At 45.8% G+C, this 12,504-nt stretch overlaps 1 long non-coding RNA gene across 1 annotated transcript in view; it reads right to left on the bottom strand.

Moving 5' to 3' along the window:
- The window catches only part of LOC147033836 (uncharacterized), an 82,100-nt gene that overhangs the window by 50,036 nt on the left and 19,560 nt on the right, over positions 1-12,504 (bottom strand). Inside the window, exon 2 of the long non-coding RNA XR_015055573.1 lies at positions 2,528-2,644. This is a non-coding gene — a long non-coding RNA (uncharacterized LOC147033836). The remainder of the gene's footprint in view (positions 1-2,527; positions 2,645-12,504) is intronic.

The following is a 12,504-nucleotide window of genomic DNA, read 5'->3' as shown; positions in this document are numbered from 1 at the left end:
TCATAATATATGAGATAAGATTTCATATGACACAAGAAAATTTACTGTTTACTTTATTCACCATCGTCATGTTTTCATAGACGAGTAAACGGAGAATAGCCGACAGTATCCAAATCGTACAGTTGAATGTTTCAGAAGTTTCGTCCAAATGACATTTAGATACATCAGTGAGGATGAGCCTGTTTTTCAGAAACCAACTTCTCTTTTCGTGGAGAAGTAGATGACAATGCCAGGATCATATCACGCTCCATTTCTAGGCGTTTTCTGTACTTTGTTTTAATCACCACCATGGTGGAGAACGACTGCTCACAAAAGTATGATGAAGGATATGGCATGAGAACCTTAATGGCGCTTCGTGACAGGGTCGGGTACGACGGCAGCATTTTGCACCAGAATGTCGATAACGAATTCGTCCGCGCAAGAGCCTGCGCTCCTGAATCCTGCTGGAGCTGTACAAGCTCTTCCTGTGCTGTATAGTCTTCATCAGCAATCGAGTCCAGTGGAGCCGTGAAAGGGTTCCGAACCACAGAAAAGGACTGCACATCCAGCTTCACACTCTCATTTGCTTAAGGTCATCTGCCATCTGCTTGGAAATCAGCAAACATGACCGCTCTGCATAAAAAAGGTGCAAAAACAGATCCCTGCAATTCTCCCAATCATCAGCCTTCTCCCAATCATCAGCGAGGTTATGGTATCCACCATCGATTCAGACATTAAATCCTTCCTTTTCTCCAATGTCCTGATCGTAAATTTTGATTCAGACCAGGTCACTCTACCCTGGATAGGCTGCTTCTGCTCTCCCAACAATGGATGGAGATCCTCAATGCCAGACATTAAATCAGAGCCATCTGCCGAGACATATTGCGTGCCTTCGATACGGTCTGGCACCCTGCCCTGCTCACCAAACTCTCTTCCTATGGTATTCAAGGCCATCTCCACTCATGGCTCGGAAACTTACTCTCCTGTCACAACGAACGTGTGACCCTTAACGGAGTTCTCTCATCCCCTCTTCCTGTCCAGGCTGGAGTTCCTCAAGGCAGCGTTCTGGGCCTTTTTATTTTTCTTGTTTTCATCAATGATCTCTCCAACTCTCTGGAAAACCCTCTTCATCTCTTTGATGATGACTCCACCTTCTGCCGTATCATCTGTCATCCCTCAGAGAGGCAAGCAGGAGCCTCTTCACTCTCTGCAGATCTGGCTACAATCACGAACTGGTCCAACATGTGGAACATGTCTTTCAACCATGACATATCGCACACTCTCTCCGAAAGGACCGTCTGGATCCCCCCCCTCCCCCATCTACTTTCTCAACAATCCTCTGGAAGAAGTCCTTTGATTCAAGCTTCTGGGCCTCACTATCAGTCATGATCTTTCCTGGGAAAGCCACATCTCCAAGCTGGCTTCCAAAGCCAGTTGCCGACTGGGCATCTTCAGTCATGCAAAATCCTTCCTCGGCCCACCTGAGCTCCTGACCACATACAAAGCTTTCATTCGCAGCCTGATGGAGTACTGCTCTCCCCTGGGCTGGTGCTCCTGCCTCCCACCCTTCTCGGCTTCACGCTGTGTAAACCAAGGCATTTCGGATCATTGGTATCTCCCACGATGAGGCTGAGTCTTTGGGTCTCTCACTCTCACTGCAGGCAGCTTGGCGGTCTTCCTGTCTTCTTCAGTCTCCTCTCCGGCCTCGCCCTCCCCTCCCCCGCCCTGCTCTGTCCGAGATATGCACCTTTCCCCCTTATTTTCCACAGGGCTGTCAAGGTCCGCCAGCAACCCCCTTCTGGTGAAATTACCAAAATCAAGAATCACTGCTCACATTCACTCTTTCATTCCCCTTTCCTCCCCCCCCCCGCTTTGGAACAAACTCCCACACTCTCTTCAACCCCACTCTTCCCTCGGGATCTTCAAAACAGCTGTTCACCACCATCCCTTATCTTCCCCCATCCAAAAACATGATCTTTTCTACCCCCACTAATCCACCCCAAACCCACCTCCTTCAAATTCCCAGATTTTCTTCCTGAAAGTCCCTGTAGTGTCAATCTTGTTTCCTCTGTGTACCCCACCCCACTCCCACAGATCTCATGTCTCTGTTCCACACTTTTTCCTTCCGTCTCCTGCCCTCTCTTGTCTCCTGCGCCCAATGTTGTAAATTCTGTGTGCTCGCTCTCATACGAACCTCGATAGTGTACACACACAAAAAAGGGGGAACTGTATCAGTGTCACTGTCGCACCCTCAGCCAATGATGCTACCACACAGCCTTGTGCTGATACACAAAAGAAGAGAAAAAAAAAATTCTCCTCCTGTCCTGTAGGAGGAGGAAAGACATAAGCAGGACATTGTGATATGGCAATGCATGTGCATCGCAAGGCTGGGGGGTGGGGGGTTGAGGGTGGTGCTTCTTTTGTCTGCAGCACGTGGCTCCGAGGAAGAGCATTGGTTGAGGGCATGGCCATGCTGCTGATGCAACACGCACTTCATGTGTTTGTGCAAAAAATTGTAAATCACTTCAGGGTGCCGGTGATAGCTCACCTCCTCTTCAAGAAGGACACCGTGGGATCTTTAACATCCACCAACGAATGCCGGCATATGGGAAGCCTATGGAACGTCTATCCGAGGGATGGCACGAACATCGATGAATCACCCGACCTGTGAAACAACGGGATGGCAGTTTTTAGCAAGGTCGGAATTCAAACCCAGGCTAGACAACTCAGAGTCGAGTGTGCGTTCTTCTCGGCCATCCTGCCAACCCAGAAAGCTGTCATTAGACGATGAGAGGACGTGAGATGATGGAGCACAGTAAAGGAGATGTGAACCAGAGGGGGGGGGGTCGGGGGGGTTTGAGCATTTCCAGTGATGTCCCGAACTCAGATGGGAACACGAAACAGACCAAGCTGAGTTATACACAGTATTTGTAATCGGAATGGAAATCGTGTAATAAATTCAAAGCGAACATCGTGCCTGTGATCTGTAAAGTATTTATAAATCTGTTTTGAAATGGCACTTTTAACCGTAGAAGGTCAAGCAACATCCAGTTATTCTTCGCTAAGCAACTAGTGTCGCCATCGAGAGTCTGCAATTTCAGGAATCACTTCACATCGCACGGGTCATGTCCACGCAGATACGGCCCAGACATTTCGTAAAACCAAATGAAAATGTTTGTGATAATATTGAAAACCAGCACTCGGTGGTGGCAAAGTGGTGTGCTGCTTCGAACGCTCGCTTGTGTTGCCATTGTGACAGTGCGTTTGTTTGTCTCGATTGTGCCAATGGAGCGAGGCTTCGGAAGGTTCAACATCCGAGCTGCTGCCTGAGAGCCAGAAGCAGGGAGCAGGAGCAATTCCAAATTGAGAGTGTGAGCAAATGCACACGGTCAGTGCAAAATCCAAACTTCCGATGGGAATCAGAATACACACAAGGAAATTTGCCGCAGAAGGAGGCCGTTTGGCCCATCATGCCTGTGCCACATCAACGCCAAATCAAAAAAAAGAAAAATGCAATTCTTTTTATTGTTTTTTTTTTTCCCCTTTCCAGGGAAATGGCCATGGGTGAAGACTGTTCTTAGGTTAAAATTAAAAAAAAAAGACATCAACCACACAACACTCCTTGATGAGACCCTCTCTCCCCACAGCATGGAACAGATTGCTTTCCTGGTTGCTAATGGCAAGCAGGATCACTAACCTCGGAGGATATTCGGTTCTGCTTCTGTTACAACTGAATATCCGACAAGGTTCGTGATTCATGCATTTCAAGTGGAATTGGATGGCTCAGTTATAGGTACTGAGAAAGAGTGCGGATAGGGAAGGCTTGATACTCCTTCTGCGTTAAAGTTCCAAGTGTGCGATTCAGGACGCAGATTAACAACAAGGCTACAAATTTTTTAAACTCCAATCATTATGTTCTTCATTAGCAGCACCTGGTTGTGGTTTGCATTGTTTTCTGGGAGTGAGGCTGCGTCGCTGATGCAGTGCCCCCATGTGGGTGAGGGCAGAAATTTGTAATTTGTTCAGGATGCCGGTGACAACTCACTTGGTCTTCGTGAAGGACACCGTGGGTCGTGGGATCTTTAACATCCACCAACTTATTTATTTATTCGTATACAACCGGTGGATGCTTGGTTGCATCCTTTTCTGGGGGCACGGCTGTGCCGCTGATGCAACGCTCCCATTTACCAATAAAGCTGGTACTCATTTTGCCGACCTCTGAGGGATGACAGACTGAGTAAATCCGCCTGGTGTGAATTCAACAGCAGACAGGGGATTAAACTCAAGACCCTAAGATCTTAAGTCAGCCACCTTAATCGTTCCGCCAACACCAGGCCTAATCCACCAACTAATGCTCGCAGACGGGACGCCCAGTTTAACGTCCATCCGAAGGGCGGCACACATATTGATGGCTCACCCTGCATGAGACAAACCAGGATGGAAGTTTATAGCTGGTGGAGATTCGAACCAAGGCGAGACAGCTCATAGAGCAGTTACCGTACCTGTAAACTAACCTGTCTCCCCCCTCAATAATTGCCCGCAGTCATATCGAGATCATTTATTGATCAAGACATCTAAATTTTAACTTCATGATTGTCCTTAATGTTTTGCCTTAAACCAACAAGAGATCATCCATTGTTGCTGGAAAACTTGAAGAACGATTCAAAAACAAAACATCTGGTAATGAATTATCTTACTTAAGGTTGATGTTCTATTTCTATGTTAAAAAAACAGAAAGTACACACTATGACGTAATTACCCCAACACTGTTTCAAAAAAAACCCATTAAAAAACACAGGTGAAGTCTGTGTGTCCGTCTGTTTGTCACGCTATCTCCTAAATGATTGCGCAGAAATTCACCAAACTTGGTAGTCATGATCACATGACAATAAGGTGAAAGAGCAGTATCGTTTTTGACCCTGCCTCCTGGTGACGAACTGAGATGGGGTCAAAAGGTCAAAGACTTGAAAATGCAATTACTGGCACATTTTCTAATGAAACTTTGTTTATGTGATCAACATTGGGGGAGGAATGAAATGTGTAATGATTTGTTGGAGGGGAATGAGCCCCGGTTCATGCCTGTGGGTGGGGATTGAGAGAGTCACAGGGGTCAAATGGTGGGGGGGGGGGGACAAAAACTCAATTTAATACAGGGTCATTCCTGGTGGAACCTTTTGCCAACTTTCAACTTTGCTTTAGGTGGGAAGCGTGGGGATTTGCGATGGCGTGCGATCGACTTCGCTCGAGTTCAATTCAATTTTCAACACACTTCATCCGTGTTTATCAATGATCCGGAGAGATGGATCCGGATTGATCACTGTATGCACATGTCATGATCTGCAATGCCACCACAAACATAACGATGCGTAAACAATTCAAGAAAGCTCGAATGGCACACTGTGGCCGAGGCCCGAGACCACGTTCCACGATGCCTCCACAAATACGAAAGGGACGTGAACAGGAACCATAGGAGAGAAGAAGAATGTGCTGTTGTGGAGGAAGACTGGATCGTTTCATCGACATGTGCAAAGCATCAGCCTGGATTGTGGACAGAAATATGATCTCCAAGCGTTCCTGTCTGACATAACTGATAACCCACCAAAGAGAAACCATATTCATTTACAATTCTGCCCTTAAATGTATCACTTTTCAATTACTTTCAAGGACTCCCTGTGTTATTTCATAAAAAAAAAAAAAAACTTTCTGGAACAAACCAATTCATCTTTCTAAATGCAAGTGCACATACTTCCGTGATCTCGTTCTGACTGCAATGCTCAATCATATTATTGTCTCCAGATGTTCAAGACTATACTATGACAACAGAAAGCTGTGAATGCTATAACAAATATGAGAACATTTTTTGATTCTGATGTTCCATCCTCTTTACTGAGCGTTGGTGATGCCGAATCAGTTCATTGGCAAGCGTGATGCTGGATGGTTTGCCATTGCCTTCACAGCGTTGTTTATCCGTTCTCTTTACTTTTAAATACCGAGTGTCAAGCAAGGATCGGCAGCACACAACCAACTTTCTTGATCAATGCCAGCCAATCCCTTTGGAATGCTAAAAAAGGTTGGCTGACTGACGTGTGGACTGCAGTGCAGCAGCTGATGCACTGCCTGTTTGCAGTGGGTGGTTCTATGTGTCACGGACTGCAGCTTATTCCGGAAGTACCTTTTTTTTAACTGTAAAATCGTATTTACCAGCAAAATAAAAATCCTCATAAACTGTGTAATGGATGTCGAAATAGGATGGATGCGTGGCAGGCACCCTCTATTCGTCAAAATGCTTGCAGTTATTGCTGATGCGAGACAACGGTTCATGGTCACCTTTCCAGTGAAGAGGTACGATGCGATTACTATTTGACATTAAATACATTTGGTTGGGATTATCTATTCCATCCATCCATTGGGACCATACTCTGTGCAGAGTGTTGGTGCTGTCAAAGCAGTCTCCTTGGCTTTCGTTGGGCACAATACTGGACGGGTCACAACTCCGACACAGGATACCAGCAAGCTGGCACTCATTTTTGGTGAGCTCGGAAGGATGACAGGCAGAGTCAACTCCACCTGGTATTAATTCAACAGCTGAGTGGGATTTGAACTCAGGATCCCAGGATCCCAGGATCCCAAGCCCACCACCCTAATAACTAAGCCAACACCAGGCATGATTAGATATTGTTGAGTATAAAAGAAACAGGAAGCAAACAAATAGAACTAAACTCAAGTGATATATTGTTCATGGTCCCGAGCGGCGGCCCGCCTTCCATGGACCGATGAACTGCTAGCAGTGAGCAGTCCATGGTATGGTCGGGCTCGTGGGGATGCGTCTCTCCTAACACTACCAACTAGAAGGGGGTTACCTGAAGACACGGGTCCTCCTCCTCCCTCTCTAAACATCTCCATGGTGTTTGCACATCACTGCATGTGGCATGGCCTCTCTGGGGGTCTGTTGTCGTCGGCAATGGGTATTCCGCCGGCGACCTCAGATTTCTGACCCGGTTTGGCCGAGCCATACGTCGTCAATTGCTGAGCCGTTGCGAGCTAAATGCTGCCGTCTCAGCAATTTCAGTGAACACTGTGCTACACACTCTTCTGAGCAGGTGGTTTTGCCTGCCATGCCAGTCATGCAGATCCGATGGACTGGACCTGGATGCCGGGTCAGCGATCCCAGCAAGAGACTTGATTGTTTCTTGAGCGGGCCGCTACCTGGGGAGGGCGGCCCACAGTCTTAAGCTGGGGACAACCACTCTGGTGGTCTGCAGTTTCGGTCCATCGCCGAAGTGTCGTGGTGGTCAATGCCTGATACACGGTTGAGTGGGTGGGAGGACGACAACGGGCCAGCGTGATTAACCCCTGGTGGGGAAGCATCAAACTGAAGCTGACCCCTCCCCATGGCTCCACAAACTTTCTCAAGCACCAACTCCAGTTCTATAATGTAGCCATTGTTACATACAGTATGATTCATCACTCATTCCTGGCCTTCGAAGCATGGAAAAAAAACATGTTGAAGCATGGAATTTCGTATGATGTCAGGATAAAGGCACACCAGATCACCAATGGAGGTCTGTTACTTATTGGATCGAAACTGGCATGATCTGATGTTATATGCCTGATCTGTTGATATTTGAATGGACTTGAGCAGTTGAATGAACATTGTTACTTCATATATGAATGTACGCAATTGGCCGCATAACTGCTCGGGTCATGATGGTCTGTCATGATTGACGATTCAGGGATCCATCCTCTGGGCAAAGTCTGTGCATGGCATGTTATTCACCCATTGGGTGTTCCACACACTCATTGAAGAAACGAAATTACCTTACCATTTCCAAATTGCCTTTGCAATGAGTATAATATGTCCCTTTCGCCGATTGTGTTTCCACAGGCGTTGGTGACTCCATGGCCAGCAACACATACTCATTAAAATTCATGCAGCAATAGTGGTGATGGGGCAATAATTTGTGGCCAGAACCTTGAAAGGGCAAAATATTATATAAAGTCTCAGATGAGACAACTTGTCAGGCCAATAGGGGATGGGGGAGGAGGAGGACAGTAAGGCCACATCATATGCTGACAAAGCCCATTAAGGTGAAACCTTTTCATGATTTGGTTGTTCCTTTCCATGGCCTTGATGGTGACAGCTGTGCATGATGCGCTGTTCATGCATCGGCGAATGTACACATATGTGTGTCGCCATTTTCCTCAGAGATTGCCAAACAGATCATCGTCAAACTTTTTAAGATTCATCAGTGAGTGCCGGGGAGTGTTGCGGGCAAAAAAAACAAATTGGGAAATTTTGAAAAAGAACTTAGATTTAAAAAAATATATATATTTTAAATCGATGTATAATGCCAAAGCCTTTGCAGCTCCGTGAAAGGTGATATTAAATGATCCCCGACCCCATTCCTTAGTGGGTGAAGGGAAGCATTTTCAGCTCCCATAAAAAGACAACAAGAAAAAACACATATATATATATATATATATATATATATATATATATATATATATATATATATATATATATATATATATATATATATATATATATATACATATACACACAGTATATTTGATTTCTTCAAAAGACAAACAATATTACAACAGCACAACAGAAAAGGAAGCATTGTCATTGCACACACCATACATACATACATGTGCCTGGTGTTGGCTTAATGGTTAGGGTGGTGGGCTTTGGGTCCGAGGGTCCCGAGTTCAAATCCCGCTCAGCTGTTGAATTAATACCAGGTGGGGTTAAATCGGCAAGTCATCCTTCCGAAGTCAGCAAAATGAGTGCCAGCTTGCTGGTTTGAGTGGCGACCCATCCAGGATTGTGCCCAATAGCCAAGGAGACTACTGAAGCAGCACCAACGCTCTGCACAGAGTATGGTCCCAATCTCCTCCTGTTATATGTACTAGTACGGACCCGTAGGGGCAGGCCCATAGGTGCGTGCCCGTAGGTGAGTGCCAGTATGTGCAGCCCTCTCTCGCCCCCCCCTCTCTCTCTCTCGCCCCCTCTCTCTTCCCAACTCTATCCCCCCCCCAGAGTCTCGCCCTTCCTCTCTCCCCCCTCCTCCCTCCTCTCTCGCCTCTCTCTCTCTCTCTCTCTCGCCCCCACTCTCATCCCCCGCCTCTCACAGATATTGGTCGACAGATAAATGGCCGTAACTTGGGAACTGCTTATCCGATTAATATCAAACCTCGAAAAGGCACATCCACAGGACCCAGCAATATTCCTGGCAAGTTTCAATCAGATCAGACCGTCAATCGTGCAAAAAACAAATAAATAAATAAAAAACTAATTGTGAAGTCATTCATGACGTCATAGCACCGTGTCTTGTCATTGGTCGACAGATAAATGGCCGTAACTTGGGAACCGCTCATCCGATTAATATCAAACCTCGACAAGGCACATCTGCAGGTCCCGGGCAATATTCCTGCCAAGTTTCAATCAGATCGGACCGGCGGTCATCGAGAAACGGCAGTCGCAGACAAACAGACACACACACACAGAGATTGCTGGAATTATAGATACTAGTACGGGCCCATAGGGGCGGGCCCGTAGGTGAGTGCCAGGATGTGCAGCCCTCTCTCGCTCTCGCCCCTCTCTCTCCCCTAATCTTGCCCCCCTCTCCCCCTCCTCTCTCTCGCCCCTCTCTCTCGCCCCCACTCTCATCTCTCTCGCAGATATTGGTCGAAAGAGAAATGGCCGTAACTTGGGAACCGCTCGTCCGATTAATATCGAACCTCGAAAAGGCACATCCGCGGGTCCCCAGCAATATTCCTGACAAGTTTCAATCAGATCGGACTGTCAATCGTGGAAAATAAATAAATAAACATTAATTGTGACATCATACCACCGTGTCTTGTCATTGGTCGACAGATAAATGGCCGTAACTTGGGAAACCGCTTGTCCGATTGATATCAAACCTTGAAAAGGCACATCTGCGGGGCCCCGGCAATATTCCTGGCAAGTTTCAATCAGATCGGACTGGCGGTCGTCGAGAAACGGCGGTTTCAGACAGACAGACAGACAGACAGACAGACAGACAGACACACATTCCTGGAATTATATATATATATATATATATATATATATATATATATATATATATATATATATATATAAATACACATACACACGCACACACACACACACACACACACACACACACACACACACACACACACACACACACACACACACACACACACACACACACACACACACACACACGAGGTGTGTTCAAAAAGTATCCAACCTTAATTTTTTGTGCGTAAACAAATGAAGCTTGGGAGGCGTGGTTTGGTGCACGTATGTCGGCAATCCTAATCCGTATGCGTGAATATTTTCCCACCTGCAGAAGCTGTCAGTCGCCGACAGACCGCCGATGAGTGAGGACGTGTAAGTGAGCACCGTCGGATTTTCGTTTGACAAAATGACGGAAAAACTTGAACAACGCTACTGCATGAAATTGTGTAAAGCTTGGCGATTTCCAAGTGGAAACGATCCGCAAGATGCAGCAGGCCTTCGGGAACGAAGCAATGGGCACCACACAGATAAAAGAGTGGTACAACCGCTTCAAAGATGGTCGCACATCAGTGGAAAGTGAAGCACATTCTGGTGGGCCCTCAACATCCCGAAATGAGATAGTCATTGACCAAGTGAGGACCCTGCTGATGCAGGATCGTCGAATCACGATCAGAGAACTTGCAGACGAGGCGGGCGTCAGCATTGGATCTGTTCATTCCATTGTGACTGAGGATTTGGGCTTAAAGGCGCTGTCACACCTTGATGATTTAGCCAGCGTATGCCGACTTATGAAAAATTCGTCTAAAACGCTGACACACGTCGAATACGTTATGGGTAAGTTTTGTATACGTTAAGAGCATGGTGAAAAACACTGCCATATGTCGTAGTACGCTGACTTTCATCGTTGTACTTTGCGGTTGTCCTCAAATTTTAGCATGCTTGAAATTTTACGACGTATACCAGTGTACGACTCACACGTTCCGCTACGCTGGCCATAAGTTGTAGGCACGTTATGCGATCGTTGACACACGTTGCTTGTAAGTTACTCATAAGTCGCGGTAAAGATTAGCGTACCCGAAACTTATTTATGACCTATGAGTAACGTGTTGTCGGCACATTACACGATCGTTGCACACATGTCGAGGCACGTTATGCGATCGTTGACACACGTTACTTGTAAGTTACTCATAAGTCGAAACACGTCGCGGTAAATATTAGCGTACCCGAAACTTATTTATGACCTATGAGTAATGTGTTGTAGGCACGTTACACGATCGTTGCACACACGTCGAGGCACGTTATGCAATCGTTGACACACGTCGAGGCACGCTACTTGTAAGTTACTCATAAGTCGAAACACGTCGAGGTAATTCTTCGCGTACCCAAAACTTATTTTTAACCTATGAGTAACGTGCTTTGAACCTATGTGTAACGTACCTCCAACGCATATTGACGTATGTAGACGTATTTGATTGACGTCTTCCGGATGACCACAAAACTTACTGAACGTGTTTCTAATTTACAGCTACCGTATAATGGCGTATTGGCAGCGTTAAAAAAAACAACAACAATAACTTCCGATATTTCGTCACGTACCGTTCCATCACGTCCAATTGCCTCTTCAGTTTGCTCATGTCTTATTCTTAGTTCCTCCTCTGTGAATATTTTCTGTTTGAGGATATTGTTATTTCGACGTCGAAACTCAAAAGCAAATGTCCGAATATATTTTAAAATTCCTGATAGATTAAAAAAACAAAAAACAAACAACATCAACAACTTCAGGTATTTCGTCACGTGCCTTCACGGAGCCAAGGAGAAAAAGAAGAAAATGTGCCTGGACGGAGAAAATAAGTTTCGGGTATGCTAATCATTACCTCAACGTGTTTCGACTTATGAGTAACTTACAAGAAACTTGTGTCGACATGTGTCAACGATCGCATAACGTGCCTACAACTTATGGCCAGCGTAGAGGAATGTGTGAGATATACGGCGAGTATGTCGTAAAATTTTCAGCATGCTTGAAATTTCACGACGTACGAGACGTACCACGAAATATGACAGCATACTTCATCGTTTTTCAGCGTGCTCTTAACGTATACACAACTTACCCATTACGTATTCGACGTGTGCCAGCTTTGTTCGGCAAAATTTTCATAGGTCAGCATACGCTGGCAAAATCGTCAAGGTGTGACTGCGTGGTTGACACTTTGAATTTTCAGGCGGTTATGATTTAAATCGGCGTGTGGCAGCTTTTTAACAGGCTACGCCACGAGTTCGTCGGCGATACGTGCAGCGCGCTATGCCTAAGTTAAACTATCGTTGGGCATAGGTTGTGAACGCCAACAGGCTTAGCATTCGTTGGTGTAAGTTATCTATAAGACAACGAAACGTTCTGTGCCCGTTACAAATATGTTATGCATACGACCAACACGTTATGAATACGACCAAAAAAAAAAAAAAAAAAAAAAAAAAAATCAAAATTTCAGCATATGCCA

This window comes from Eptatretus burgeri, chromosome 1, assembly GCF_056783735.1.
Source record: "Eptatretus burgeri isolate ZD-2024b chromosome 1, Ebu_testis_v1, whole genome shotgun sequence".
Taxonomy (NCBI): domain Eukaryota; kingdom Metazoa; phylum Chordata; class Myxini; order Myxiniformes; family Myxinidae; genus Eptatretus; species Eptatretus burgeri.
Note: the sequence above shows the minus strand (reverse complement) of the source record. Positions and strands in the feature narration are given on the sequence as shown.